General features: G+C 38.8%; 1 protein-coding gene and 1 pseudogene across 2 annotated transcripts in view; both read right to left on the reverse strand.

Annotated features, from left to right (window-relative positions):
- The window catches only part of EIF3G (eukaryotic translation initiation factor 3 subunit G), a 767,140-nt gene that overhangs the window by 295,962 nt on the left and 443,616 nt on the right, over nt 1-27,562 (reverse strand). The window lies entirely within an intron of this gene.
- Nucleotides 12,041-12,883, reverse strand: LOC125928725 (olfactory receptor 18-like; annotated as a pseudogene).

The following is a 27,562-nucleotide window of genomic DNA, read 5'->3' on the forward strand; positions in this document are numbered from 1 at the left end:
AACTCCCATTAGATTCAACAAAAACCGACCATCAACAAAGCACGTCATAGTCAAATTCACAAAGTACACAGATAAGGAAAGAACCAAGAAAGCAGCAAGGGGAAAAAAAAAAGTCCTTAACCTACAAGGGAAGACAGATGAGGTTCATAGCAGACCTATCCACAGAAACTTGGCAGACCAGAAAGCAGTGGCAGGATATATTCAATGTCCTGAGTCAGAAAAATATGCAGCCAAGAATTCTTCATCCAGCAAGACTGTAATTTAAAATAGGAGAGATAAAAAGTTTCCCAGACAAACAAAAACTAAAGGAGTTCGTGACCACTAAACCAGCACTGCAAGAAATTTTAAGGGGACTCTCTGAGGCAAGAAAAGATGAAAGACAACAAAAAAGACCAAAAGCAACAAAGACTAGAAAGGAGCAGAGAACATCACCAGAAACTCCCAACTCTACAGGCAACACAATGGCAATAAATTCATATCTTTCAGTACTTACTCTAAATGTCAATGAACTAAATGCTCCAATAAAAGATGTAGAGTAACCGAATGGATAAGAAAACAATCTTATCCATCCATCTTATCCAATGGATAAGAATCCATCTATATGCTGTTTACAAGACACACATTTTAGACCTAAAGACACCTTCAGATTGAAAGTAAAGGGATGGAGAACCATCTATCATGCTAATGGTCGCCAAAAGGAAGCTGGTAGCCATACTTAGACAATCTAGATTTTAAAATAAAGACTGTAACAAGAGATGAAGAAGGACATTATATCATAATTAAGGGGACTATCCACCAAGATGACCAAACAGTTGTAAACACCTATGACCCCAACGTGAAGCGCCCAAATATATAAATCAATTAATCATGGACATACAGAAACTCATTGATAATACCATAATAGTAGGGGACTTCAACACCTCACTTACAGCAATGGATAGATATCTAAACAGAAAATGAACATGGAAACAATGGCTTTGAATGACACACTGGACCAGATGGACTTAACAGATATATTCAGAACATTTCATCCTAAAGCAGGGGAATATACATTATTCTGCAGTGCACATGGAACATTCTCCAGAATAGATTACATACTGGGACACAAATCAGCCCTCAACAAGTACAAAAGGATCGAGATCACACTGCATATTTTCAGACCACAAAGCTATAAAACTCAAAATCAACCACAAGAAAATATTTGAAAAGACAATAAACACTTGTAGACTAAAGAACATCCTAGTAAAGAATGAATGGGCTAACCAAGAAATTAAAAGGTAGATGGAAGCCAATGAAAATGATAACACCACAGCCTAAAACCTCTGGGATGCAGCAAAGGCAGTCATAAGAGGGAAGTATATAGCAATCCAGGCTTTCCTAAAGAAAGAAGAAAGGTCTCAGATATACAACCTAACCTTACACCTTAAAGAGCTGGAAAAAGAACAGCAAATAAAACTCAAAACCAGCAGAAGACAGGAAATAATAAAGATTAGAACAGAAATCAATGCTATTGAAACCAAAAAAACAGTACAACAGATCAACAAAACCAGAAGCTGGTTCTTTGAAAGAATTCACAAAATTGATAACCTTCTAGCAAGTTTGATCAAAAATAAAAAGGAAAGGACCCAAATAAATAAAATCAAGAATGAAAGAGGAGAGGGGCGCCTGGGTGGCTCAGTCGGTTAAGTGTCTGACTTTGGCTCAGGTCACGATCTCATGGTCCGTGAGTTCGAGCCCCGCGTCGGGCTCAGAGCTTGGAGCCTGCTTCTGATTCTGTGTCTCCCTCTCTCTCTGCCCCTCCCCCGTTCATGCTCTGTCTCTCTGTGTCTCAAAAATAAATAAACGTTAAAAAAAAAAAATAATGAAAGAGGAGAGATCACAACCAACACAGCAGAAATTAAAACAATGATAAGAGAATATTGTGAGTAATTATACGCCAATAAAATGGGCAATCTGGAAGAAATGGAAAAAATCCTAGAAACATATAAACTACCACAACTGAAACAGGAAGAAATAGAAAATTTAAACAGACCATAACCAGTAAAAACCATCGAATTAGTAATCAAATATCTCCCAAAAAACAAAAGTCCAAGGCCAGATGGCTTTCCAGGGTAAAACACTTACTCTTTTGAAGCTGTTCCAAAAAATAGAAATCAAAGGGAATCTTCCAAACTCATTCTATGAAGCTAGCATTACCTTGACTCCAAAACCAGACAAAGACCCCCTATAAAAAGGAGAACTACAGATCCATTTCCTGATGAACATCCTCAACAAGATACTAGCCAACTGGATCCAACAATATATTCAAAGAATTTTTCACCAACCAAGTGGGATTTATACCTGGGTTGCAGGACTGGTTCAATAGCCACAAAACAATTAACGTGATTCGTCACATCAATAAAAGAAAGGACAAGAACCATATGATCCTCTCAATAGATGCAGAGAAAGCATTTGACCAAATACAGCATTCTTTCTTGATAAAAACCCTCAAGAAAGTAGGGATAGAAGGATCGTACCTCAAGATTATAAAAGCCATAGATGAAAGAACAACTGCTAATATCATCCTCAATGGGGAAAAACTGAGAGCTTTCCCCCTAAGGTCAGGAACAAGGCAGGGATGTCCACTCTAGCCACTGTTATTCAACATAGTATTGGAAGTCTTAGCCTCAGCAATCAGACAACACAAAGAAATAAAAGGCATCCAAATTGGCCAGGAGGAGGTCAAACTTTCACTCTTTGCAGATGACATGATACTCTATATGGAAAACCCAAAAAATTCCACAAAAAACCTGCTATAATTGGTCCATGAATTTGCAAAGTCTCAGGATATAAAATCAATGCACAGAAATTGGTTGTATTCCTATACACCAATAATGAAGCAACAGAAAGAGAAATCAAGGAATCGATCTCATTTACAATTGCACCAAAAACCATAAAAATACCTTGGAATACACCTAACCAGAGGTGAAAAACCTATACACTGAAAACTATAGAAAGTTTATGAAACAAATTGAAGAAGACACCAAAAAATGGAAAAATATTCCATGCTCATGGGTTGGAAGAACAAATATTGTTAAAATGTCAATACTACACAAAGCAATCTACATAGTCAATGTAATCCCTATCAAAATAATACCAGCATTCTTCACAGAGCTAGAAGAAACAATCCTAAAATTTGTAGGGAACCACAAAAGACCCTGAATAGCCAAAGAAATCCTGAAGGAGAAAACCAAACCTGGAGGCATCACAATCCTGGACTTTAAGCTGTATTACAAAGCTGCAATCATCAAGACAGTATGGTACTGGCACAAGAACAGACACTCAGATCAATGGAACAGAATAGAGAACCCAGGAATAGACCCACAAACATATGGCCAACTAATCTTTGACAAAGCAGGAAAGAATACCCAATGGGATAAAGACAGTCTCTTCAGCAAGTGGTGCTGGAAAAACTGGACAGCAACATGCAGAAAAATGAACTTGGACCACTTTCTTACACCAGACACAAAAAGAAACTCAAAATGGATGAAAGACCTAAACGTAAGACAGGAAACCATCAAAATCCTAGAGAACACAGGCAAAAACCTCTTTGATCTTGGCTGCAGCAACTTCTTACTCAACACGTCTCTGGAGGCAAGGGAAACAAAAGCAAAAATGAACTATTGGGACCTCATCCAGATAAAAAGCTTCTGCACGGCAAAGGAAACAATCAGCAAAACTAAAAGGCAACTGACAGAATGGGAGAAGATATTTGCAAATGACATAACAGATATAGGGTTAGTATACAAAATCTACAAAGGACTTCTCAAACTCAACACCCAAAAACAACTAATCCAGTGAAGAAATGGCCAAGAGACATAAATAGACACTTTTCCAAAGACATCCAGATGACTGACAGACACATGAAAAAATGCTCAACATCACTCATCATCAGGGAAATAGAAATCAAAACCACAATGAGATACCACCTCACACCTGTCAGAATGGCTAACATTAACAACTCAGGCAACAACAGATGTTGGCGAGGATGCGGAGAAAGAGGATCTCTTCTGCACTGCTGGTGGGAATGCAAACTGGTGCAGCCACTCTGGAAAACAGTATGGAGGTTCCTCAAAAAATTAAAAATAGAACTACATATACATATATATATACATATATATATACATATACATATATATATACACACACACATACACACACACACAATGGAATATTACTTGGCAACCAAAAAGAATGAAATCTTGCCATTTGCAACTATGTGGATGGAACTAGAGGTTGTTATGCTAAGCAAACTAAGTCAGAGAAAGACAAATATATGACTTCACTCGTAAGTGAAATTTAAGATACAAAACAGATGGACATAAGAGAAGGGAAGCAAAAATAATGTAAAAACAGGGAGGGGGAAAAACCATAGAGATTCTTAAATACAGAGAACAAACTGAGGGTTGTTGGATGGGCTGTGGGGGGCGGGGATGGGCTAAATGGGTAAGGGGTATTAAGGAAGACACGTGTTGGGATGAGCACTGGGTGTTATACGTAGGGGATGAGTCACTGGAATCTACTCCTGAAATCATTATTGCACTACATGCTAACTTGGATGTAAACTAGAAATTAATAAATAAATAAATTAATAAATAAATAAATAAATTCCTGCAGAATCTAATTGCCCTGCACACCTGCCCCCAAAGCAACCACTGTCATCAATTAGGTGAGTGTATTTTCTGTCGGTGTTTCCATAATGTTAGTACTTATTTACATATTTACAAACTTTTCTTGAAAATTCACCTAAACAACATATTACTACATACACTGCATCTAAAGTGTTCTTGTTTACTACATTGTGTTTAAATTTAGATATAATACTTTAAGTGATACATAGTACTACCCGAGGAATTAACTTCATTTTATTTGTCAATTCCTTATTTCAATAACTCTATGAAAATCCTTTTTGCATATCATGCAGGTGAGAATTTCTATATGACATGTGCATGGAAAATAGTTGTTTGTGTTGTAAAAATCAGTGCAAGTCCAATTTCACTATTTATTGCCTACATTTGTTTTCCCAGTAGAAAAATTAGTTGGTACACCTATATGCTATTATTAAGGTATAGAATCAGGAGCACCTGGGTAGCTCGGTTAAGCGTCCGACTTTGACTCAGGTCATGATCTCGTGGTTTGTGAGTTCGAGCCCTGCAGTGGCTCTGTGCTGACAGCTCGGACCCTGGAGCCTGCTTTGGATTCTGTGTCTCCTCCTCTCTGTGCCCCTCCCATGCTCATGCTCTGTATCTCTCTGTCTCTCAATAATAAATAAACGTTAAAAAAAATTTTTAAAGGTATAGAATCAATATTTCTCAAGTATCTAATAATAGTCATTCTGTGATAGCTCCATTTAAATATTCACATTTTATGTAGGGAATATATTTCCATATCTCAGATTTTCAAACTTGGCTGTAAAGTGCATTACTATTCATAGGAAATCCTATAATCCACTATATTAGTGCTGTAAGTACTCCCCAAAACCACAGTAACCTAATTCACAGAAATATGTGTAAATCCCTCAACCTCTCTGTGTTGGACTCCCTTCTCTGGAAATGGAGAGGATAAGAGCATCTCCAGAGATGTGTGGCATTTAAAGGAAGAGGAACTTAATAAATATTTGGTCACTTTGTATCCAGAATTTGAATCATTATTGTAATAGTGGGTTTCTTGATGAAATGCAGTCCTATGCACATTTGAATCACCTTTTACTTGATTATATGGAGAAAATCTGAAGGCTCTCTTCTCAAGGTGCTAGGAATCTTAAAATGTGTCTAAACTGACACAGTAAAATTTATCTTCCCCTTCTCATTCTCCCTTTTCTTTTCGATACTTATGAAAATCACTGTAACGATTTCTTAGTAACTGAATGTTGTAGATGCTATTAAATAGAAAATAATAGATCCTATTGAAAGTTTATGACATAGATACAAACAAGTGGTATTTTTTCTTATCCCTTGTCCTATGGGATGTCCCCAGGATGGATGAAGGGTCAAGCAGGAAAGCAGCAGTTTGTGCAAGCCATATTGACTATGCTTCATTCCTGTGACTCAAAGAAGGGTCTATTCAATATTTAACATACTTGAGGGTTTCGTTGTTGTTGCCTACTCTGGGACAAAGATAATATAAGTTCTGGAGAATCAGAAATGAATGTGACTCAGTTATTCCCTTCCAAGTACTGAATACTTGTACAGGGACAAAAATTGAAATTTTTATTAGTATCCATTGAAAATCAATCAGATCACAGGATATTTGGGTTGAATGGTATAATAAAGCTTGGTATTAACAATATTAACCAACATTATCAATAATAATATCTAAATTTTTGCCCTTACTGTATGGATCCATCACATATTTAACGACATTATTAGTATTCATTATCTATTTAGTCCTTACTTGGTGGAGTAGTATCAACTAGGAATCTATTCAGATGACAATTTTGAGGCTCAGAGATACTAAGGACTTGCTCCAGGTCACGAGATAATAAGTAGAGAACATAGGACTTAAAATTATATTATGAATGGGGCACCTGGGTGGCTCAGTTGGTTCAGTGTCTGACTTCAGCTCAGGTCATGATCTCGAGGTTCATGAGTTCAAGTCCCACACTGAGCTTTCTGCTGTCAATGCAGAGCTTGATTTGGATCTTCTGTCTCCCTATCTCTCTGCCCCTTCCCTGGTTCTTCTCTCTCTCTCTCTCTCTCTCTCTCTCTCTCTCTCTCTCTCAAAAATAAATAAACATTAAAAAAAAAAGAAATGCAGATTTCCAGCAATCTTTGTTTTAAAAAAATTATATTATGGTTCTGAGGCACATGCATTTTACTTCTTCACTCCGTTAAAACTCAGAAACTTTAAAGCAGGGATCCACAGGTCTTCACAATAACACATCTATTGTACATCTTTTAATAATTTCTGGTTTCCTGATTGTGGATAGAAACTGAGACATTGACGTTATGTCTCCCTTTGAAATGGAGAAGGGCTAAATTATAAGCATGGAGTAGGAGGGGCACCTGGGTGGCCCAGTCAGTTAAGAGTCTGATTTTTGATTTTGGCTCAGGTCATGATCTCATGGTCATAGGATCGAGTCCTATGGCCGACTCCACTCTGGGCACGGAGTCTGATTAAGATTCTTTCTGCCCCTCTTCCCCACTTGCAATCTCTGAAAGAAAGAAAGAAAGAAAGAAAGAAAGAAAGAAAGAAAGAAAAGAAAGAAAAGAAGAAAGAGAGAGAGAAAGAAAAAGAAAGAAGAAAGAAGAAGAAGAAAAAAAGGAAAGAAAGAAAGAAAGAAAGAAAGAAAGAAAGAAAAGAAAAGAAAAGAAGAAAGAAAGAAAGAGAGAGAGAATGGAGGAGGAAGTGGACAACTGAGGCAAAGTCCAGGAGCCAGGGCCAGAGAAAGACCTACCCTAAGCTGTACTGTCATGAGCCGGCTCTTTCTGTGACCTGGGCCAGCGATCTCAGACACCCTCCCTATAGATGATACACCAAAGGCTCACCACTGTGGTTTACCAGTTACCTCCAAATAGAAGAGCACAGTGAGCAGAGAGTGTATGGGTGGAATGATCAGAGAAGTGACGTGGTTGGTTGCATTGGCAAGGAGAGAATACTGGCCAGGGGCACTGTGTCTGGAGACAGACCGTTTGATTCAAACCTGACTTCATCCCATTCTATCCCATGACCTGGTACAAGTTACATTAAAAGGCTATAATCCTCTCCTTTTTAAAAGAACAATAATGTGTACACATATTTTAGGGGTGACTACGTAGGTGAAAAGAAACAGGCTACATAAAGCACTTTATTTCAGAGCCTGGTACTTGCGAATTCTTAAAAAGGCTTCATGATATCAAGTACATAGTCATCTGGCATCATTCCCCTGCTCATCTTCCACTTTCATGATCATTTTGGAATGTTTAAGAGACGGTTTAGAGGGACTTGTTTCCTGCTCTGGTTAGAAAGGTTCTTACAGGAGGGGCGTCTGGGTGGCTCATTCAGTTGGGCTTCTGACTTTGGCTCAGGTCATGATCTTGCAGTTTGTGAGTTTGAGCCCTGCTTCGGACTCTGGGCTGACAGCTCAGAGCCTGGAACCTGCTTTGGATGCTTTGGATTCTTTGTCTTCCTCTCTCCCTCTGCCCCTCCCCTGCTCATGCTCTGTCTCTCTCTCAAAAATAAACGTTAAAAAAAAATTTTTTTTAAAGAAGTATTTAGAAAGGTTCCTACAGGAGCTAGAACCAGTGTGGGAGGAAAGCAGAACTTTGAGAATTTTCAGATTCCCACCAGAACCAAGAACATAAACCTCACAGCCTCTGAGCTGAAACTACATATGGTCCCCTTCCATCTGGCTTCTCCAACTATCCTGCTTATCCTGATGATGAAGAAACAACGCTCCCCAAGCCATTCCTGTATCCAATATCCCCAGCATCACTCACGGCACTGTGCTGCCTCTGTGTTGGGGAATAACAAAGGAATGACGATCCATCACCCTTCTTATGCCTGGTGAGTGATGAAGGCTCAGGTTCTGTTCTCAGGACCTGCAGGAAGACAGAGTCAGGTATGGACCCCTTGATGCATATAATGATTCTGGGAAGAGAGGACACACATACAGATCCAACTGTGCTGGGACAGGCCAACTGAAAGTCTGCAGAGCACAGGCCAATTATTTATAGTTGTGTGGGCCTGAAAGCTCAATGTACAGAGCTCTAATTAGCCAAATTGGTCTGTGTTCTCCCAATCTCTGAAGACTTGTTAATATTAATGGACCAGGAACATAGGGAAAGGAAATGTCTTTTGTCGGCTCTGAGGCCTTCCACTTCTCAGGGGGAATAGCACCTGTACGCTTCTGATTTTCAGGTTTCATATATCAATAAAAAACCGAGACTTAATTTTTAAATTAATATACATAAATGTGAGTTTATCATTCATCAAATGCATTCAAATGACTGAGCAATTTAGGGAGAATTAGGACTTCTATATCAGGAATCTGGTAGTACTTCCATTTTCTCAGTTAATATTTGTGGCTCTAAGAACACTTAACATGAGATCTACCCTTTTAACAAACTTTGAAGTATTCATATATTATTGTCAACTTTAGGTACAATGTTGTACATCTCTAGAGCATATTCATCTTGCTTGACTGAAACTTTATGCCCTTTGATTGCCATTTCCCCCTCCTGCCACAACTCTACTCTGACTCTATGAATTTTACTATTTTAGATACATAAATGGAGTCATGCAGTATTTATCTTTCTGTGATTGGCTTATTTCATTTAGTATAATCTCCTTAAGGCTCACCATGTTGTTTCAAATGACAGAATGTCCTTCTTTCTTCAGGCTGGATAGTATATATATGTATATATACTAGATAGATAGATAGATCACAGTTTTTTTTATCCATTCATCTGTCAGTGGACATTTAGGTTGTTCCCAGATCTTGGCTATTTTGAGTAGTACTACAGGGAACATAGATCTCTCTTTGGGATCTTGATTTCAATTCTTTTGGAGATACACACACACACACACACACACACACACACACACCAACAGGACAGGTGTGAAGTGACATCTCATTGTGGTTTTGATTTGCATTCCTTTGATGAATAGTGAGTGATATTGAGCACCTTTGCATATACTTTTTAGCTACTTATATATCTCCTTTGGAGAAATGTCTATTTAAGTCCTTAACCCATTTTTTTTTTAAACAAATTTGTTGTTGTTGTTGTTGTTGTTGTTGTTGTTTGCCATTGAATTGTAGGAGTTCTTGCATATTTTGGAGATTAACCAGTGATCAGTCATAGGGTTTGCAAATGTTTTCTCCCATTCTATAGGTTACCTTTTCACTGATGAGGAATCTGAAGTACACTGATTTGCCACAGGTTTCAAATTGTTGTTGAGATGAGATAGAATTGTGTCTTTGAGTCCCATACCCTTTCTATTATCTGTGGTGCCTCTCTCATATCAAGGATATTAGCACCACTCTTAGATAGCTACTGTGGACCTACCTGACACATTTCCCTATCCAGGCTTTCACCTCCATACCTAGTGTTAATCAATTAGCACTCATTCTAAATTTTGAATTTGAAGAAGAAAAAGAAAGCATCACCTGTGGGGAGAATGTTAAATGAGATATCAACATCAGTATTACTGTATTAGTCAGCGTTCTCTGGAGAAAGAGACCCAACAGGATATGTATATATTTATATATAAAGAGAGACTTAAGAAGTTGGTTCACATGATTGTGGAGGCTTCGTAAGCTCCAATTATGCAGTGTAGGCTAGCAGGCAGGAAACACAGGAAGAACTGCAATTCAAGTCCAAAGACAGTTTGCTGGCAGGATTCTTGCTCCCTCTGGAAGGTCAGTCTTTGTTCTATTAAGGCCTTCAACTGAGTGGATAAAGCCCGCCTATATTATAGAGGGTAATCTGCTTTACTCAAAGTCCACTGATCTAAATGTTAATCTCACCCAAAAAATACTTTCATAGAGACATCCAGAATAATGTTTGACCAAATATCTGGGCACTATGGCCCAGCCAAGTTGACACATAAAATTAACCATCACAATTATCTTGGCAAATTCCAAGCATTTTTGCCCATTATTTAGGTTTTCAGAAATAGAGACACACCCTATTCATTGTTCCAGAGTAGATCAGACCCAAAGTATTTTATCTCAGTTCATGAAAACCAAGGAATCAAAACCGTAATTTAGTCATTTTTAATAGGATGTATTTCTTCTCACTGGCTAGTATGGCTTTCTCCTCTATAAAGGACTACCCTCCTCCAGTATTAAAGTTCCTGGTCAGTGATGCTGATAGATGACTTAGCTTAGTGGACAAAGGGTAAGTAAATTAAACAACTTATTAGGCAGGTTTCAAAGAGTCCCCAATTATTGTCTCAGAAACTGTACATGACATCTCTAAAGGAAGTGGCCTTTACCATGTACCATATAGTGGACACAGAACAGAGCCCAAAGACAGATGTGTCGAGACAAGACAAAGGTTTTAAAGTAAAGTCCTAAAGATACTTTTACTAGTGAAAGAGAAGAGCCACCCTTTGCTGAGGTAAAGTATAGATAGGTGACTTTGGAGCAAGGTGACAATATCTAATTGACCAGCACAGATGACTAGTCGTATGGCATGGAAGGAGAATATATGCAAAGGAATATCGGGAATTTTAGGAAAAATCACCCTGCCTGTTGCTAGGGTGAACTTTTTCACATCATCTCTCTTATGAGCTCAGATTACTTTAAGAACTTCAGCACCTTCTCGTGAGCATTAAAAGACCCAAACGTACTAGTTATCTCTGAACAAAACATGTAGTTAGATCAGTAGCCCTCAACCTTGCTTACGCGTGAGAGCCAACCAGGATAATTTTTAAACCCTTATGCTAAGGCTATACTTCAGTCCAATTAAACCATAATCTGTGGTGAGAAGCAGTCATCACATTTTTTAAGTTTATTTTTAAGTTTATTTTTAAGTTTATTTATTTAGTTTGAGAAATTGAGTGAGCAGGGAAGGGGCAGAGAGGATCTCAAGCAGGCTCTGCACTGCCAGCATGGAGCCTGATGCAGGGGCTCAAACCCACAAACTGTGAGATTACGACCTGAGCTGAAATCAAGAGTCAGACATTTGACCAACGGAGCCACCCAGTGCCCCAATTGTAATTATAAAAAAAAAAAAAAAAAAAAAAAAAAAGAATGCCTGGGTCATAGATGAGAAATAAAGTTCTATAGTTACAATATGATTCATTCATGCATTGACTCTAATATAGGTAGGATCCCACAAAACTCCCTCAATCCCATTTAAAATGTATCAAAATAAGCAATATTCAGATATGAAGCACTGAACAGATTGAAAGGCACAAAAACTACCAAAATTATGGAACCAAATGGGCAGAATTTCCAGTTCCAAGTGTTTGGTTTGACTGACTTTTCCAGCTCCCACACTAAAAAAGGGGGACAAGTATTGAGAATGGGCTGTTCTGAGGTACCTCTCTGTGGCCCTCTTGATGGCCCTGTACCTCAGACTAGATGAAGGGGAGTGAGCATGGGGGTGACCACAGTATACACCACCAAGGCCACCTCACCCTTCCTGGGAAAATGAGACAGCTAAACTGAGGTACACTCCAAGACCTGTTGCAGAAAATAAGCCAGTAACTAACAGGTGAGAGCCACAGGTAGGAAAGGCTTTGTTACTTCCCACCTGTGGATGGGACTCTTGGAATGGAGGCAACAATTTGAGTATAAGAGAAAAGGATCCCTGAGAGTGGAACACCACCAAAAATGGCATCAGTAAAATAAATTCATAGGTTATTGGTGGGGATTTCCAAGGAGGCAAGTTTGAATAGCTGAGAAGGGCCATGAAGGAAATGAGGTATATTTCCACATCTGTGAAGAAGGTAAGCTGTGACACCATCAGACTGTGCAACTGGTGAAAAGCTGATGAAAAAAGACACCAAAACCAGCAAGCCACAGAGGTGGGTAGTGCAAGGGATGACAGATGGCCACAGACCGATCATAGGCCATTGCGGTCAGTAGATTCTCTTAACATCCAAAAAGAATAAAAATAGACATCTGAGACTACATAGGAGATGATTCTTCTGTGAGTATGGATGTCCGCAATCATGTTGGGGACAGTAGTAGAGGTGAAACGATGTCAGCCAAGGACAGGTTGGAGAGGAAGAAGTACATGGGGGTGTGGAGGTGGGGGTCAGAGCTGACGGCCAGGATGATCAGCAGGTTCCTGAGCACAGTGACCAGGTACGTGGACAGGAACAGCCCAAAGAGGAGAGGCTGCCATTCTGGATCCTCCAAAAGTCTCAGGAGGAAGAATTCTGAGATGAGTGTTAGAGTCTTTAATCCCATGTGGCTGAGACCCCTCCCAGGAAGGAAAAGAATCTTGGAATAGATGGAACAAGCAAACAGGCAGCAAGTGTGTCTGTATTTTGTATTCAAGCAAATCAAAATAAAGCATATTCACACTTGAGGACTGTATACTCCAGTACTTCCAGCTACATTTCTCGGTGGTGGCAAACTCATCTCCTCTCAGAACTCTTTCCGCATTGATTTCTTGGCTAGTTACCTGTTTCTATATAAACACACTTTAGAGGGGAACCTGGGTGATTCAGTAGGTTGAGTGTCCAACTTCGGCTTAGGCCATGATCTCATGGCTCCTGAGTTGGAGCCCCACGTTGGGCCCTGTGCTGACAGCTCAGAGCCTGGAGCCTGTTTCAGATTCTGGATCTCACTCTCTCTCTCTCTCCCTCTTCCCCATTCATGCTCTGTCTCTGTCTCTGTCTCTCTCTCTCTGTCTCTCTCTCTCTCAAAAATAAATAAACATTAAAAAAAAAATTAAACACATTTTAGAGAGACTGAACCGAAGTGTGATAGAGGAACAAGGCAACTTAGAGTAAATAAATCAATGAACACAGTAAAATATCAGTCCCCTCTGCTGAAGGAAATATATGAAAGAAGTATCTTTCTCCCACCTTCCCCCCAAAAAAATCACTCCAATGAAAAACACTAGGAAGCAAATATAATTTATCTATATGCAGCACAAGAAATTCTTTTAATTTAAAATATTTATAAATATTCTGTAATGTTACCTGCATTCTAAATTAAAGTCAAATATATTTAATCAGTTAGAACTAAAAAAATTTTTTTACTGTTTATTCATTTTTGGAGGAGAGAGAGACAGAGCATGAGGGAAGGAGGGGCAGAGAGAGAGGGAGACACAGAATTTGAAACAGGCTCCAGGCTCTGAGCTGTCAGCACAGAGCCTGACACGGGACTCGAACTCCTGAACTGTGAGATCATGACCTGAGCTGAAGTCAAATGCAAAACCGACTGAGCCACCCAGGCACTCCTAATCAGTTAGAATTTAATATGATAGCTATTTTCATGTATTTTCATCCTTATTTGGTTTTCTGATGCCTATCCTCAATGGAAATGAATGCTCCCGGGGCATCTGGTTGGCTCAGTCAGTAGAGCATGCAACTGTTTATCCTGACATTATGAGTTCAAGTCCCACTTTGGGCATGGAGTCTGCTTTAAAAAAAAAAAAAAAAAAAGGAATGAGTGCTCACTTAAATGTGAGTTGCCTTTTAAAAGTCTTTTTGTTAATGGGGGTGCCTGGGTGGCTCAGTCGGTTAAACATCCGACTTCGGCTCAGGTCATGATCTCATGGTTTGTGGGTTCGGGCCCTGGGTCAGGCTCTGTGCTGACAGCTCAGAGCCTGGAGCCTGCTTCAAATTCTGTGTCTCCCTCTCTCTCTGCTCCTCCCCTGCTCATACTCTGTCTCTCAAAAATAAATGTTTAAAAAAATTAAAATAAAAAAAGTCTTTTTGTTATTAATCTTAACCCTAGACTTTTTATGCAGGGTTATTTGTATTAACTTCACACCATTTCAAGGACTGTCTTCGTGACTGCCGTTGGCATTTCTTGTCTCCATCACATAGTGGCTTGGTAAAAGTGTTTAATAAAGTTTCTAATTCTAAAATTTGTGAAGCATTGTTTCCTTATCAAATCAACCCTCTTATTTACAGTCAAGGTTTTACAACCAGGGGAAATCCCAAAGCTATGTCTGAAATCCAGTCTTCTTAACCCTAATTAAGAACTTACACTTCTTAAATCAGCTCCCTGAAGGCAACTTGGACCTCCTGGCAGGTAACAATGTGATTTGAGAAAAATGCAAAAGACCAAAGTACAGAGAATAATATTATAAAAACCTGAATCATTTCTTCATGTATAAAATGGGGACAAAATGGAACTACCTTAGGGGCGCTTGGGTGGCTCAGTCGGTTGAGCATCCAACTTCCACTCAGGTCATGATCTCTGGGTTTGTGAGTTGGAGCCCCACATCGGGTTCACTGCTGTCAGTGCAGAACCTGTTTCTGATCCCCCCCCCACTCTCTCTCTGCCCCTCCCCAGCTCACTCGCTCTCTCAAAAATAAATGAATATTTTTAAAAAAATGGACATACAGTCCCCCTGGATGGGTCCGTTGGTTAAGTGTCCAACTTTGGCTCAGGTCATGATCTCACAGTTCATGGGTTCAAGCCCTGCATCTGGCTCTTGGCTGACAGAGCAGAACCTGCTTTGGATCCTCTGTCTCCCTCTCTCTCTGCTCCTCCCCCGCTTGCTTGCTTGTACTCTCTCTCTCAAAAACAAATAAACGCTTAAAAGAGGAAATGGAACTACCTTATAGTGTTGTTGTAAAAAATTAAATTTTTTCTAACGCTTATTTATTATTGAGAGACAGAGAGGGACAGACCGTGAGCAGGGGAGGGGCAGAGAGAGATGGAGACAGAGAATCCGAAGCAGGCCCCAGGCTCCAAGCCGTCAGCACAGACTCCAACACGGGGCTCAAACTCACAAACCGTGAGATCATGACCTGAGCCGAAGTTGGATGCTTAACCAACTGAGCCACCCAGACACCCCATAAAAATTAAATTTAAAAGGTGGGTGGGAGAGGGGGGAATAATAAGTGGATTAAGAGTACACTTATCTTGATGAGCACAGAGAAATGTATAGATTGTTGAACCATTATATTGGACACCTGAAACTAATATAACACTGTATTTTAATTATACTCTAATAAAAATATTAAAAAATGAAATCACACAATAAAAAAATTAAATAATAAAGTGCTTAGGCCAATGGGTCTCACTCCTCATTGACCATTGTAATTATCTGTATGTCTTTTCAAATACCCTAAATAGCATGGCTACAGGTTAAATCAGAACTAGAACCAGTTAAATCAGAATCTCTACATGTGAGTCTGTTGTAATTGTATAGACTGTTACTGTAATTGTCACATACAGCCACAGTTGAGAATCTTTGCCTTAGAATATTACCACTTGGTAAATGCCCCATTAATTTTATCTACTAATATTAATACCCACTCACTATATTAAAAATGTAAACATTCAGGGGCCCCTGGCTGGCTCGGTCGGAAAAGAATGTGACTCTTGATCTCTGGGTTATGAGCTCGAGCCCCATGTTGCATGTAGAGATTACTTAAATAAGTAAAACTTTTAAAAAATGTGAACATTCAGGGGCACGTGGGTGGCTCAGTCCATTAAGCATCTGACTTGGGCTTAGGTCATGATCTGACAGTTTGTGGGATCGGTCCCTGCATCGGGCTCCATGCTGGTAATGTGGAGCCTGCTTGGGTTTCTCTCTCCTCTCTCTGTCTCTGCCCTTATCCCCCACTATCTCTGTCTCTAAGTAAACAAACTTAAAAAAAAAAACTTATATTTATACAGATTTGCAATATTACCAATAAAATTTCAGTTTTCTTACTCTCCCTTCATGACCTTGTTCCTGGGCATACTTATCCCACAAAGGCAACCACTGTCATGAATTTGGCAGGTATATTTTTCCTGCCAATGTTTCCATGGTATTAAGATTGAGTTCATATCCATAAACAGTCTTCCTGAAAACATAGCTGAAAAGTATCATACTACACATGTTGTCCCTAAAATACTCTCATTAAACTTTAAATGTTTCTGTGAAAGACTTCTGTGACCTATCTGGTTCAAACACTTTAGTGATGCATAGTTCTGCCAGAGGAATAGACTTATTTTTATTTTTCAATTCCTTCCTATGAAAATTCTGTGTAATTATCAAAATGGGGTGTCTGAATTCTTTAGCCACTTGAATCAGATTTACTTTTGTAAGCGATACTTTTCTGTTACCTGGATGGATTTTGTATCCATTATATTCTAACCTGTAACTTATATCAATTTACCATCTGTTGCCATTTAAAAACTGTTCATAGGGGCACCTAGGTAGCTCAGTTGGTTAAGGCTGACTCTTGATTTAGGCTCAGGTCATGATCTCACGGTTCGTGAGTTCGAACCCTGCACGAGGCTCCATGCTGACACTGTGGAGCCTGCTTGAGATTCTCTCTCTCTCCCTCTGTGCCCCTCCCGGGTGTTCGCTCACTCACTCTCTCTCTCTCTCTCTCTCTCTCTCTCAAAATAAACAAATAAACTTAAAAAAATTTTTCAGTGTTCATGCCAAAAAAAACCCATTCTTTTACTTCTCCATTATCACACAACTGAGAATATCTATAATATATACAGACATATATACATACATATTCATATATATATGAAGTACGGTTGTTTGCATTGTACAAATCAGTGCACATTTAATTTTACTATTAGGTGCCTACATTTTTACTTCTGAGATATAGAATCAGGAATATCCCTAAAGTCTATCTAGTAATCTCATTCCATGATAGCTCACATGAAATTGTCAACAATATTTGCACATCTCAGACTTTCATAGTGAGATGGAAATAACATTACTCTTCATAGAAAATCCTATTAACTACAATATTCATGCCAGAAAGACCTCTATGAACCACTTAGCCCATTCTCCTAATTCACAGATAACCTCACTGAGTCATAAGATGAGAAACCAATGGTTCTGTCTCCATTTGTTCCTCTGGGACAAAGCAAGCTTGAAAAAATATATATTTATTCAGCTTTAATGTAAGAGACATAGCCCTGAGACAGGAGTCAGGAGACCAAAGTCTGAGCCCCACATCTTTCACACACTAAATTTGGAGTATGTATAAATGTCTCAACCTCTGATAGCATTCTTTACCAGAAATGGGGAAAATGATATCCCCGGAAGTTTGGCTTTTAATATTCAGTTATGGTATTTTAATCAGTATTAAGTGACTTTTCAGTAGCTGGTTTGATGAAATTTAATCTTGAGAAATATTTAATGACTTTTATTTAATGACATGACAGAGAGGTCAAAGCTTTTCTTGTCCGAGGGAACTTGAGCGTGGTATGATCCTATATCCTAAATGTGAAATCCTAAAAGTGTCTCTGTTCATAAAGTAAAATTTATCTTCTCTTTCTCCCTCTTTTAAACCTTTCATTATTTAAAATCTCCACAAATTTTTGATAACTGAATAATGTATATATTACAAAAAGAAAATAAGAGGTTCATAGAAAGTCCGTGCCATGGAAACACATAAGCCTACTCTATCTTGTCTGTAGTCCTGTGGGATATTGCTGAAAAAGATAAACGCACAGCCAAGAAAGCATCCAGTGGGTATAAACCATATCGCCGACTCTACGTTCATGTGAACTAAGGGGCTATTTAATGTTTAACAGAGATTTTTATTTGTTTTTGTTGCCAGTTCTGTGCTAAAGACCAAAAATCAGAAATGAGACTCGAGTCATTTCCCTTCACTCAGTATACTCAGTATACTTGTATAAGGACAAAATAAAATGTCGTGTCAGATATCCAGGGAAATCCATACCTTGAGATTACAGGATATTTTAATAAAATAGTATGAAACTAGACTGTTAATCATAAGAATATCTAAACTTTATTTTGACATTTCTGTACACATTCATCACATATACAGTTTCTAATATACCATTTAATCCTTGCAACTAGCACAAAGGAGGAAGATAGTTTAAGGAAAATCTAGGAGCAGGGACAAGAGAGATCTGCCCTGAATAACAAGCGGCTGATCCTTCTATGATCCCTACCTTGATCTCAGCTATCTTTCCTACAGCTTGTTACTATAGCCTAGCTGGTGCAGCAAGGGATACCTATTACTCTCCCCTTAGGTCTACTGGAAACCACCAAAGGGAAAAGCACGGGGGGGGGGGGGGGGGCATGTCTCTGCCTGAAGTGATCCAGCAAGTAAAATGACAGACTGGATTAGTAGGAGGGAATAATGGCTAGGTGTCCTATGTCTGGAGTCTGGATGTGAGGATTCAAATCTGAATTCATACCCATTTTATTTCATGACTTAATACAAGTTACACTTAAATACCATGTCCTCTTCATCTGTAAAATGATAATGTGCGTTCCTGTTTCTTGGGGCGTCGTTATACAGATGAAATGAAACAATCTACACAAAACACTTAGCTCACAGCCTGCCGCTTAGGAAACCAATGAAAATTAATATCATACTTACTGTCTTCATCATCATCATCATCACTTTGTGATTTTGGAGTACTCAAGGGACAGTTTAGAAAGACCTGATCATGCCATGTGGGAGTAATGTCTATGGGAGCTAGAACCAGTGTGGGAGGAAAGCAGAACACTGAATGAGAGTAAACCTCATATTGCTTGGAGTGGAAATTTTGCATGTTGGTGCCCTACCATCTGTCTAACCCAAATGTCCTGCTTGTCCTGACAATAAGGAAACTGTGCTCCCCCAGTGCCTCCTCCATCCACTATCTGTCATGGCACTCACTGGCTACGCTGTGACTTTGCTGGTGCATGACCAAGGAGGGACAGTGTGCTGCCCCTCTCCTGCCTGGTCAGTGGTAATGGCAGAGGGTTTGTCCCCAGGACTGGCAGACAGACAGACTCCAGCCAGGCCTCCTGATGGAGATTACTACTCTGCAAGGAGATACAGGTATGAAGCCCACTAGACAGGGACTAGCAACCTGAAAGGTTGGAGACACAGGCTGATTATGGTATTGTGGCCTTGAGAGCTGGATGCAGAGCTCATAATTAGCTGAAGTGGTTCATGAACTCCATTCCCTGTGGACTTCACAATCCTGGACAACCAGAGGAGAAAATGTGTCCTTGGTCCAGCTCAATTACTTCTGAGTCCCACCTCTTCCCAGGGGAAGTTCATGTGGCCTCCTCTAGTCATATACCCACAAGGAAGGCTCTTCCTGTAAAGACTTTTTCCACTTAAAATTTCCATTGCAATTTTGATTTATTGAACTAACATTGATGATGAAATGATACCAGGAATATTGGCATCTTTATTGTTAACATTTCCCATGCTAGAACCTGAAAACATCTCTATATTTGAACATATTTTTTTTTTAATTTAAACCGTTTATTTCCATTATCTAGCACTCTTGTTTATTCTGAGTGTTTCTAGTTGTTTGAGTAGAATTATTTTATCTGAAATTACTCATCACTGTGAACAGTAAACACATTACAGCTATAAGGTGTTTCAAGTAGCATCTGATGTAATTACTCAATAAACCTTTTAGTTAAATCAAGCTGTCAATATTTATGTAATGCTAACAATGTGCCACATGTTTTCAAAGATAAAGCAAGGTTGGTCTTTCACATTTTATGAATTGGATTCTCTCCTTCCCTTATAACCACACTCCTTCCATAACATAGGGACCTCATGTCATATGGATGGTTGAGAAGATACTTGGTGCTTGCCTAAAAGATGTCAAGTGAGGTTTACACTAGAATGTTGCTCTCAGCCCCATCTGACCCCAATAGCTGTCTAGACTCTTCAAAACTCTTTGGTCTCTGGAGGCAGTATAGTTTAGTATTAAAAACCATGGGTTCTGGATTCAGACATAGTTCCACCACATACCATGTAATTCCAGGCAATTAATGAGCTCATTTGTAACTCTATTTCACCATGTATATTATGTTGATAATAGGTACCCAACTCATGAAATCTTTGTGATCAAGTAAGTTAATACATGGAAGTTAAAACAGTGAATGACACAGAATAAAAGCTCATTAAAGGTTAAATACTTCCTTTTACCTCTTCTCTTTTCATAAAACCAGGGCAGCCCCTTCTCTTCAAGTCATCTCTGAAACAAATCTTAGTCCTTTAAACTCTTCCAGAGTCTAAAAACGTGGGGGCAATGAAGTGTTTCTGATCCAGCAGAATGGATGTGATCCCTGCCCCATCCAAGCCACTCGACCAGTACTTTCTATCTGTATCTCTTATGTTGCTGAATGGCTTTGGTTTATGGCTAATGTTGATAATATACCTGCCTTAGACTAAACACAAAAACTTGTTTCTTGTTCCTTGCCTATTTTTAACACCTTACAGATTTAATATATTAGCCTTAAAATAGATTTCATAATTGAGAAAGTAACAGAAAAGCAACTATTAGTAAACTGAATCCACCAATCACCATGACTGGAGATGTAGTCCAGATGTGCAAGACTGGTCCATTATTTGAAAATCAGTGTGATCTACCATATGGACTAGGCTAGGACATCAGTTGATGCAGAAAAGGCAACTGACAAAATCCAAAACCTATATTCATGATTAAAAAAAAAAAATCTCTGCAAACTAGGAAGAGGAGAACTTCATTTGATGAAAAGCAAACACACTGTTAGCAATAAAAAAGGACACAGCTTCACACAACTTGGATGGATCTCAAGGGGATTATGCTGAGTGAAAAAAAAGTCTATCTCCAGAAGGTTACATACTGTATGATTTCATTTATATAATATTCTTAAAAAAAATTACACAGATGGAGAACATATTGTACTTGTTGAGGCTAGTGATGGAGAGGTTTGGGTCTGAATACAAAGTAGTTTAAAGGAGTTCTTTTGTGCTGATGAAACAGTTCTGTATCTTGATTGTGGTAGTAGGTCCATTCATCTACACAAGTGCTCAAACTGCAAAGAAACACACACACACACACACACACACACACAGTCCATTCATATTGGTGAAATCTGAATAAGCTCTTGGATTTCTACTGGGGAAAACTGAGGGATACATGGGATTTCCCCCTTTTTTTTTTTTTACTTTGAATCTATAATTATTTCAGTAAAAAAGAATTGATACACACATACCCCAAACTCAGGACGAGAAAGCTTAAGTGGCTTTTTAAAAGTCATAGAGGTAGGATCGAAAATTGAATACTAGGAATTAGGTGTCTGGATTCCCCAGTCCAGTTTTCTCTCCATTCCACCAAGGAAGACCCAGGACCTTAAGATAACAGACACATAAATAGTATTTTTCTGCATATATCTTAAACATATTGCTACTGATAATGGCAGAAAGTTCTGACTGGATAGGCTTATAAGTAGACTGGGCATAGCAGAAGACATGCCCTGATACAAGTATCTATCTCAAAAACCTAGAATTAAATTAAACCCAAATATAATAGAAGGGAATAAAACCAGAAATTAAAGAATCAGAAAGGAGAGTAAAGTTCTCCTTTCTTTGAAAAAATTAACATATCTAAAGTTTCTTTGAAAAAATATCTAAATCCCTAACAGGATGAAGAAAAAGGAAGAAAACACATATTACCACCATCAGAAAGGAAAAGTGGATAGAATTACAGCTTTCAGACATTAAAAAGGAATTAAAGGCTATTATCAACAAATTTATGTCAACATGTTTGAAAAGTTATGGAATGGACAGATACAATTTAGCAAAACTAACACAAAAACAAATAAAAAACCTGAATAATCTTTTGTCATATACAAATAATTTGGTGGAATTCATCAGTGAAACTATCTTACAAAAACTTTCTGTGAAGAAAACCCAAAAGATTCACTGGTGAATTATTCCAAACATAAAAGTCCTAACTGGTCCAATTTTACACAAAGTGTTTCAGAACAGTTTCTAGCTCCTTTTAAGAGGCAATATAAATCTGACATAAAACACAGACAAGTATATTAAAAGAAACTACAAGATAAGCCTCTAATTACCAGACATAACTGATTCTAGCAAAGTGAAAAGGCTAATTGGCTAATATATACCACGTCCAAGTGTGGCTTATTCCAGATACACATGTTATTTTACTATCTGAAAATCAAGGAATGTAGTTAATTCACCATATTAACAAACTGAAGGATTTTTGTTGTTGTTAAGACCATGATACATGCAGAAAAGGCACTGGATAAATATCAATATTCACTCACAACAATAAAAAAAATACTTGACAAATTGGGGATAAAATGAAATCGCCTTCATTATTATTTTTTGAAAGACATTCTCTATTATTTTTTTAACATTTTTAAGTAATCTCTACACCGAACGTGGGGCTCGAACTCATGACCCTGAGACCAAGAGTCAGATGCTCTTATAGTCGGAGGAGGAGCCAAGATGGCGGAACAGCATGGAAGCTTTTTTTGCATCTCACATCCATGAAATGCAGCCAGATCAACACTGAACCATCCTGCACACCTAGAAAACTGATTTGAGGATTAACACAACAATCCATACAATCTGAACCACAGAACTCAGCAGGTATGTGGCACGGAGACGTGAACTGGGGGAGAGAGAAGCCACAGAAAGCAGGGAGCTGTTTTTGCTTGTGCAGAGAGGACACAGATGTGGGGAGAGTACGGGAAAAGCACCCCTCCCCCCAAAGCAGCTGGAGAGAAAGTGGAAAAGTGAAAACAACCCAAGGGACTGAACTAAAAAGGGAGAAAGGAAAAAGGAGAGGGTTTAAATTCCACTAAAACTCTACAAACAGGGAGCGCAGAGTCTGAAACTGTCCAGTTCCATACCTGGGGGTGCTCTGGTGGGAAGGGCGAGTCCTCAGGAGCAGAGTGGAGTCCGGGGGGGGCTTCGGGCCACACGGGGAGAGGCGGTTCCCCTGCTGGGAGGACCGCCGGTAGAGGCTGTGCGGCCCCCACACAGGCAAAGGTGCCAGCAGACCGGAGAACGACATTTGCTGGTGCTGGAACAAGGTCGTTAAGGGGGAAGCCCGGTGCCAGACGCGTGCTGCGATTTCCCATAATCCCTGAAACGGGAACTTTTTCTGGGGCAGGTGGGCACCCAGCCACAGTCTGAGCATCGGCGGCAGCACAGTCCCTCGAATGTTCCTGGGTGCTGCTAGCACCCGCCATTGTTCGGTGAGACCCTCCCCCTTAAGGTCTGAGTGGGGGGGAGGGGGAGCCGCATTCCTTCATAAGTGAGGAGTCAGGAAACACAGCCGCGTCTGGGATAAAACTCAGTAGGGAGGCCACCTGGCAACCTGATGGCTTGCTCACGGACAGTGTAAAAGCAGGGAGTGGACGGAAGCCAGAGACAAAGGACAGGTACACGATTGCTGGTCGGGGAGAGGAGAGTTCCGATACTAGTCTGACTAGCTGGATGACGCCATTTTCACCCCGCTCGCGCATGTGCATACACACCTACAGGCGCCACAACAATCCACCCTATTAAGCAGCGCCACCTAGTGGAGAACAGAGCCTTTACACTAAACCCCGCCCAACCGGGCCAACCTCGCTCTTCAGAAACACAAGTCTCTCTGCCCGCTTAGTTTACATACTGTAAATTGCTTCAGTTTGATGTTAGGGGAAGATGATGTAATTTAAATTGTATTTCTATGTTTGCTGGTCCATCTATTCAATTTTCTTTCTTCTTTTTCATTTCTTTTTCTTTAATACAGAAACAAAAATTTTTTTTATTTTCAATTTTTATTAAAAATATTTAACTTTTTTCTACTATATTTTTTACATTTTTGTAAATTTTTCAAAATCTATTTTACTTCCATCATTTCATTTTATCCTATTTTATTGAATTCATTTTTTTCAAATTTTCAGGTTTTCCCTCCCCCACCCCCTTTTTCTCTAATCTATCAAGCTCCTTTCAACAACCAGACCAAAACACATCTAGGATCTAGCAACATTTATTTGACTTGTGTGTGTGTGTGTTTTTAAATTTTTAACTTTTATCTTAATTTCTTTTCACCATTCTAAATGATGAAGTAAAGGAATTTACCCCAAAAGAAAGAGCAGGAAGAAACAAGACCCAGGGACTTAACCAACACAGATACAAGCAAGATGTCCAAACCAGAACTTAGAATCATAATAGTAAGAATACTAGCTGGGGCCGAAAATAGATTAGAATGCCTCTCTGCAGAGATAAAAGAAGTAAAAGCTAGCCAGGATGAAATAAAAAATGCTATAACTGAGCTGCACTTTCCAATGGATGCCATGGTGGCAAAGATAGAGGAGTCAGAGCAGCGAATCAGCCATACATAAAACAAACTTATGGAGAATAATGAAGAAAAAAAAAAAGAGACAAGGCGAAAGAACACAATTAAAGAATGACAGAAATCAGTGACTCATTAAAAAGGAATAACATCAGAATCACAGGGGTCCCAGAAGATGAAGAGACAGTAAAAGGGGTAGAAGGGTTATGTGAGAAAATCATGCAGAAAACTTTCCTAACCCGGGGAAAGACACATCAAATTCCAGAAAGCACAGAAGAGTCCCATTAGATTCAACAAAAACTGACCATCAGCAAGGTATATGATAGTCAAACAAAATACTCAGGCAAGGAAAGAATCATGAAAGCAGCAAGGGAAAAACAGTCCTTAACCTACAAGGGAAGACAGTTTAGGTTTGCAGCAGACCTATCCACAGAAAATTGGCAGGCCAGAAAGGAGAAGCAGGATATATTCAATGTGCTGAATCGGAAAAATATGCAGCCAAGAATTCTTCATCCAGCAATGCAGTCATTCAAAATAGAAGAGATTAAAAATTTCCCAAACAAAAATTAAAGGGGTTTGTGACCACTAAACCAGCACTGCAAGAAATTTTAAGGGGGAGAGAAGATGGAAAGAGGGGAGAAACGATAAGGGAAAAAAAAAAGGACCAAAAGCAAAAAAGACTAAAAAGGACCAGAGAACACCAGAAACTCCAACTCTACAAGAAACATAATGGTAATAAACTCATTATCTTTAGTACTGATTCTAAACATCAATGGACTAAATGCTCCAATCAAAACACACAGGGTAACAGAATGGATAAGAAAACAAGATCCATCTATATGCTGTTTACAAGACACCCATTTTAGACCTAAAGACACCTTCAGATTGAAAGGGGATGAAGAACCATCTATCATGCTAATGTCACCAAAAGAAAGCTGGAGTAGCCATACTTATATCAGACAATCTAGACTTTAAAATAAGGACTTTAACAAGAGATGAAGAAGGGTATTACATCATAATTAAGGGGACTATCCACTAAGAAGACCTAACAATTGTAAATATTTATGCTCTAAATGTGAAGCACCCAAATATATAAGTCAATCACAAACATAAACAAACTCATTGATGATAATACCATAATAGTAGGGACTTCAAGACCTCACTTACAGCAATGGACAGATATCTAAACAGAAAATCAACAGGAAACAATGGCTTTGAATGACACACTGGACCAGATGGACTTAACAGATATATTCAGAACATTTCATCCTAAAGCAAGGGAATATACATTCTTCTGCAGTGTACATGGAACGTTCTCCAGAATAGATTGCATACTGGGACAAACAAGCCCTCAACAAGTACAAAAGGATAGAGATCACACTGTGCATATTTTCAGACCACAAAGCTATGAAACTCAAAATCAACCACAAGAAAAAATTTGGAAAAACAAACACTTGTAGACTAAAGAACATCCTAGTAAAGAATGAATGGGCTAAACAAGAAATTAAAGAGGAAATTAAAAAGTACATGGAAGCCAATGAAAATGATAACACCACAGCCCAAAACCTCTGGGATGCAACAAAGGCAGTCATAAGAGGGAAGTATATAGCAATCCAGGCCTTCCTAAAGAAAGAAGAAAGGTCTCAATATACAACCTAACCTTACACCCTAAAGAGCTGGAAAAAGAACAGCAAATAAAACCCCAAACCAGCAGATGACAGGAAATAATAAAGATTAGAGCAGAAATCAATGCTATTGAAACCAAAACAAACAAACAAAACAAACAAACAAAAAAACAGTACAACAGATCAACGAAACCAGAAGCTGGTTCTTTAAAAGAATTCACAAAATTGATAACCCCCTAGCAAGTTTGAGCAAAAAGAAAAAGGAAAGGACCCAAATAAATAAAATCAAGAATGAAAGAGGAGAGATCACAACCAACACTGCAGATAATAATAAACAATAGAATATTATGAGCAACTATATGCCAATAAAATGGGCAATCTGGAAGAAATGGGCAAATTCCTAGAAACGTATAAACTACCAAAACTGAAACAAGAAATAGAAAATTTGAATTGACCCATAAACAGTAAAGAAATCAAATTAGTAATAAAAAAATCTTCCAAAAAACAACAGTCCAGGGCCAGATGGCTCTCCAGAGGAATTCTACCAAACATTCAAGCAAGAGTTAATAACACTTCTTCTCTTGAAGCTGTACCAAGAAATAGAAATGGAAGGAAAACTTCCAAACTCATTCTATGAAGCCAGCATTACCTTGATTCCAAAACCAAAGATCCCACTAAAAAAAGAACTATAGACCAATTTCCCTGATGAACATAGATTCAAAATTCCTCAACAAGATATTAGCCAACCGGATCCTACATTAAAAAAATTATTTACCACAACCAAGTGGGATTTATACCTGGGTTGCAGGACTGGTTCAATATCCACAAAACAATCAACATGATTCATCATATCAATAAAACAAAGGACAAGAACCATATGATCCTCTCAATAGATGCAGAGAAAGCATTTGACCAAATACAGCATTATTACTTGATAAAAACCCTCAAGAAAGTAGGGATAGAAGGATCATACCTCGAGATCATAAAAGCCATATATGAGAGAACAACTGCTAATATCATCCTCAATGGGGAAAAACTGAGAGTTTTCCCCCTAAGGTCAGGAACAAGGCAGGGATGTCCACTCTCGCCACTGTTATTCAACATAGTATTGGAAGTCTTAGCCTCAGCAATCAGACAACACAAAAAAATAAAAGGCATCCAAATCAGCCAGGAGGAGGTCAAACTTTCACTCTTCACAGATGACATGATACTTTATATAGAAACCCAAAAGATTCCACAAAAAAAAAAAAAA

Source organism: Panthera uncia, chromosome A2 (genome assembly GCF_023721935.1).
Source record: "Panthera uncia isolate 11264 chromosome A2, Puncia_PCG_1.0, whole genome shotgun sequence".
Lineage (NCBI taxonomy): Eukaryota > Metazoa > Chordata > Mammalia > Carnivora > Felidae > Panthera > Panthera uncia.